This window comes from Onychomys torridus, chromosome 4, assembly GCF_903995425.1.
Source record: "Onychomys torridus chromosome 4, mOncTor1.1, whole genome shotgun sequence".
NCBI lineage: Eukaryota > Metazoa > Chordata > Mammalia > Rodentia > Cricetidae > Onychomys > Onychomys torridus.
Genome location: NC_050446.1, coordinates 608,012 through 613,448, shown reverse-complemented (window position 1 = coordinate 613,448; position 5,437 = coordinate 608,012). Strand labels below are relative to the sequence as shown.

The 5,437-nt window shown below is 49.5% G+C and overlaps 1 long non-coding RNA gene across 1 annotated transcript; it reads left to right on the top strand.

Moving 5' to 3' along the window:
• The first annotated feature begins 641 nt into the window (after window positions 1-641).
• LOC118582878 lies at window positions 642-5,121 on the top strand. Its single transcript, XR_004944802.1, has 3 exons — window positions 642-795; window positions 1,415-1,569; window positions 4,930-5,121. It is a non-coding gene; the product is annotated as an uncharacterized LOC118582878 (long non-coding RNA).
• Window positions 5,122-5,437: the final 316 nt, after the last annotated feature.

Genomic DNA, 5,437 nt, shown 5'->3' with positions numbered 1-5,437 from the left:
TTTTTGGTTTTTTGGGTTGTTTTTTTTTTAAAGATTTATTTATTTATTTATTATGTACACAGAAGAGGGAGCCAGATCTCATTACAGTTGGTTGTGAGCCACCATGTGGTTGCTGGGAATTGAACTCAGGACCTCTGGAAGAGCAGTCAGTGCTCTTAACCTCTGAGCCATCTCTCCAGCCCTTGTTTTGTTTTTTGTTTTTTTGTTTTTGTTTTGAGACAGGGTTTCTCTGTGTGGCTTTGCACCTTTCCTGGATCTCACTTGGTAGCCCAGGCTGGCCTCGAACTCACAGAGATCCACCTGGCTCTGCCTTCCAAGTGCTGGGATTAAAGCTGTGTGCCACCACTGCCTGGCTGTTTTGTTTTTTAATATGAAACTTGAGCACCTGTATTATGGGCTTCACACTGAATCAGCAGTGGAGAGTGAGGTGGCCCAGACAGAGTGGGCTCCAGTTGGCAATCAGGCCAGCAGCAATACAGCATTCTAGGAGACCTGCAGGTTGACTGGATAGACAGAGTTGGAGAGGTTATAGGAGGCTGAGGCAGGCAAAGGAAGCCAGACCTTGATCTTGAGGCCACTAAGGGTTTGGAGTCAGAAACCCAAGCATCTGTGACCCCCAGATCAGGGCCTGTGATGGTAGGGCCTGGTGTGGGAGCAGGAACAGAGCTGCAGCTTCCTCCCAGGTGGCTGGTGGGCCTATGAGCCTGGTGATGAGTGTGCAGCGCCTAGCATCCCTGATGATCTCAATGCTGACTTCTGCACAGCCTCAAATTCATATCCAGCATCACCTTGCTGGTGAGTAACCATCCACTCCCTCAGCTAGACCCAGACGTCATTCCTTAGCGTGGTCTCTTTACCTATGCTGTGTTTTCTGCCCATGCTGCCCTTTCCCCTTGATCTCCTAGCAAATTTCTCCCCTCAGAGCCCTGCTTGAGCACTGACTCCTCACCAGAAACACACACACACACACACACACACACACACACACACACACACACATACATACACACACACACACACACACACACAGCCCCGAGTTCTCTCTTTATGGGCAGGTCTTCCCTCCTCAGGTACACTAACATCTTGAACATGTCCCTGCATAATAGGACTGTCCCTCCTTCCTGACGGCCCTGGGGTCCTAGGCATATTTGAACAATCTCTGCCCAGGGCTAGACCCAAGTTCACATTCATCAAGTGTTTGTAGATCCACTGGGGACTCCCATAGTGATCTTCACCCACAGGTCCCACCCCATGGTGACACCCTCCCCTCGGGACTCCAAAAAGCCATTGTATCATGGGGTTGAATAGTGGACCCCCAGTCCTGAGTGGGTAGAGGGGAAGCCCAACCTGAAACTGGACACCCTGGCAGAAAACTCTCCCTTCGGAAGTCTAACGATGTTCCATTTGACCCCAGGCCTGGAGGTGCAAAGCCTGCACCTGACAGAGGCCAACACCTGGAGGGCATCCAGATGTACCAGGCCACATCCACATCTCTGCAGGTGAAGTGAGCTGGCTCCTAGGAGAAGGTGGGTGAAGAGGAAAGCTGTCTGGACCCCGGTCAAGTTCCAGGTGAAACGTCTGCTCTGACATCACTGTCTGTGCTTCTTTGATGGGCTAGCCTTAGCTTGCAGAGCCTCAGTTTCTTCATATGTAAGATGGGCTATTAGCTCTTGACTGGTGGATGTCTGTGAGGGTAGAAGCCCCCACATTCTGGCATTCACTTAACCTCCTCCAGATTTCCTCAGAAGTAGCTAAGTGAAAAAGGCCCCCCAGCCTTGACCACTCAGGGCCTCCTCCCCTCTCATCTGGGATCTGGCTTTAGAGCTGAGATTCTGAGAGGAAACAGGGCTTTCCAACAAGTCCCTGAAGCTGGACCTCAGGCCCTGAGTTGTGATATGGCCACCCTTAAAATCTCCCTTTGTCCCTACAGGTTCCTAAGCACCCAAGTGAGGTCAGATACACCCTCCTCTGAGGTATGGGACACTGCTGGGGAGCTGAGCACAGCTGTGACCTTTCCTCTGCAGTACCAGGCCCCAGTACTGGGTAGTGAAGCACTGGGTAGTTAACCCCCTTTCCTGTCCCCCTGCACTAATATTTGTTCACTGTACAGCCAAGGTCTAAACATGCTCAAAATAGCATACCAGACTGGAGTGATGGCTTGGTAGCTCTTCAGAGGACCCCTGATTCCTCTGCAGCATCCATGTGGCATCTCACAGCTGTTTGTAACACCAGTCCCAGGGATACAAGGTCCTGAGGTCACTACATGTATGTGGTGTACAGACATGCATACAAGCCACACACACACACACACACACACACACACACACACACACACACACGCCATCATATTTATCCTCAGAAATCCCCATGGTCCTCCAGGGACCAGAAGGGGAGTAATGTGCACTTTTCACAATAGCCACATAAATAATTTAAGCAACTTTCACTGGCCTATCAAACTGCCTGTTCCCTGTGGTGCCTAGAAAGACTACATGATTGACCCCTTCTTAAGGGGATAGAGAAAAGATACCATCCTAGAGCTGTATAACTAAAAGAAATTTTAAAATGAATACATAATACATACATATACAAATACATACATTACATACACACATGCATACATATATACATATTACAAACACATACATACATACATACATACATACATACATACATACATACACATATAAATCACACTGGCCCACCATAGGAGTATGTGGACAGGTGATATTCAGGGAGTCTTCTCTGCATTGGGCTCCCGGGGAATGAAAGCTAGAAGTGTGTCTCAGGACCAGAGCATGTGCCTAGAATTCATGAGGCGCTGGGCTCTGTCCCCAACACTTTAAAAACAAAACCATGCCAGGTGGTGGTGGGTGGTGACACACACCTTTAATCCCAGCACTCAGGAGGCAGAGCCAGGTGGATCTCTGTGAGTTCGAGGCCAGCCTGGTCTCCAAAGTGAGTTCCAGGAAAGGCTCAAAGCTACACAGAGAAACCCTGTCTCAAAAAACAAACAAACAAACAAACAAATAAATAAATAAATGAAAATAAAAACAAAACCATGCAACCTCAACGACAGTAGGCAGGACGCTACTTAGAAAGCTCTGGAGAGGCACATACCTGCATTATGGACGGCCACTGGGATGGTATGAAGAGGGAGGGTCTCTATATACTGGCATGGAAAGGCTTTCATGGCAGGGGGTTTGGTTTCACAGTATCCAATATCTAAACTCCCAATTCCTTTTTGTTTTGTTTGTTTGTTTGTTCTGTTTTTTGAGACAGGGTTTCTCTGTGTAGCTTTGCGCCTTTCCTGGAACTCACTTGGTAGCCCAGGCTGGCCTCGAACTCACAGAGATCTGCCTGCCTCTGCCTCCCGAGTGCTGCGACTAAAGGCGTGTGCCACCACCGCCCGGCCCAATTCCTTTTTTTAAAAACCCTTGAGGCATTTAAAGAAAACCTCTGTTGCTCATAGGGAGTAGTCATTCTGGAGCACATGAACTTCCATTGTGGCCACCATATCAATTTGTCTGCATAGCCTCCCAAGCCTCCATCAGCCTGGTTATAAACATCATTCCTCAACCCTCCAGTGTGGTGATGTTGTGTACCCTAATAAACTTGCCTGAGGATCAGAGGACAGAGTCAGCCACTAGATTAGACATAAAGGCCAGGCAGTGGTGGCACACACCCTTAATCCTATCACTTAGGAGGCAGAGAGCCTCTGGATCTCTGTGAGTTCAAGGCCACATTGGGAACAGAGCCAGGTGTGGTGGCACCTTTAATCCCAGTCAGCAGGGAAGCAGACTCCAGATTAGACATGGAAGATGGGCTCCCTGGAGCCAGAAAGGAACCTCATGCTCATGTGCTAAGAGGTCAGGTTAGACAGAGCCGCTGCCATGAGAAGACACTAGGTCTGGAAGAGCCCAGGAAAACTTACATACTTATTTCCTGTAAACATCACATCATAACCCATTGGTGGCCTCATTTCTACCAGCTGTCTGGGGTCCTTATGAGTATCACCTGCCCCACAGGACCGTCCCCCTAGGTATGTCAGTCACTTCCAATCCAGAACTCTGCTAAGTCAGTAGAAGCTTGCCTGGAGGAGTAGCTTTTAGGGATATCCAGGAAGAGAGATATACTCAAGTGCTCATTTATTAAACACCTACTGTGTGCATGCCTAGTCCCTGGTGGTTGGTACTATTGTTGCCATCCTTGATCCCCTAGAGAGACTTGAAGTCACCAAGCAGAGTGAGTCTGGTGCAAACCAGGATGGGGATGTGCTCCTCACTGTCATTCCCTGCAGGGAAGTCCTGAAGAGGAGTCCCTGCTGAAGACTGTCACTTGTGGGCTGTGGTGTGTCCCTCTGTGCTCTTTCTGGTGGCTGGGAGAGGAAGTGTCCTACATCAGGGCTCTATTTGTCTCCTCCCAGATTCCATAGCGATCCCATGAGACTTTGATCTGGGGCTTCTCTTAGGGTGAGCTGGGCCCCTTGCTGCCAATGTGAGCCCAGTGATCCGAGCAAGACCAGGCTAAAAGGGCTTGAGGCTCATGGGGCTGTCCTCACCAACCAACCCTTCTGCTTACTGTAGGGTCCCCACTTCTGAGCTGACCACAATTCATAAGAATCTCACTCTTTCCCTGGCCTCTGCTGAGGGCTTCCACATGACCAGCAAGTGTGTGAGGGCCAACAAGTGGTCAGCCAGCAGGTGGCTTATAAGCTCTGGGGCTAGGAAAGCATGAGAGGCCTTTTGGGATTTTCTCCCACTGTTTACTTGCTGATGGCTTCCTTGCCCTGGTGGGGAGCAAATTCTAGAGAAGAAAGACACAGATGGCACACATGACAGAGACCTTGAATGAGAAAGCAAAACATAGTCATGAGATCAAGGTAAGCTGTGCCCACAGCAGACCTCACTGGTGACCTCCATCTTCCTCCAGGTGGCCTGTGTGGCTGTCACAGTTGCGATGCATCTTCTCTTTCTGGTTGCCTTCTCCTGGATGCTAACTGAGGGACTACTGCTATGGAGCAAGGTGGTAGCTGTGAGTGTGTGCCCAGGCCCCAGGATGAGGCTGCACTATGCTGCAGGCTGGGGTGAGGACCCTTGTTCTTGTCTCCATCACTGCTCAACACTGCCCCACACCTGGGCCTACCCCCAAGCCCATCAGTACTGTTCAACATCCAACAGCACCTCAGCACTACCTAATACATAGTACCCAGTACTACTGAACACCCAGCACTCATCAATATCGCAGACCTGTTTCACCCAGTACTTGTCTCTAATACTTGTCTTTGATGTGAGCTCAGTTTTCTCTGTTTTATCAGACTCTAGTTTTACCCAGCTTGTTTCTTTTAAGTTCCCTCCACTTAGCAGCCTCAGTTCCTAACCTCCCCACCTCCAGTTCCTAATCTGAAACCAGCTAACACTGTGCAAATTGCCACTGGCTC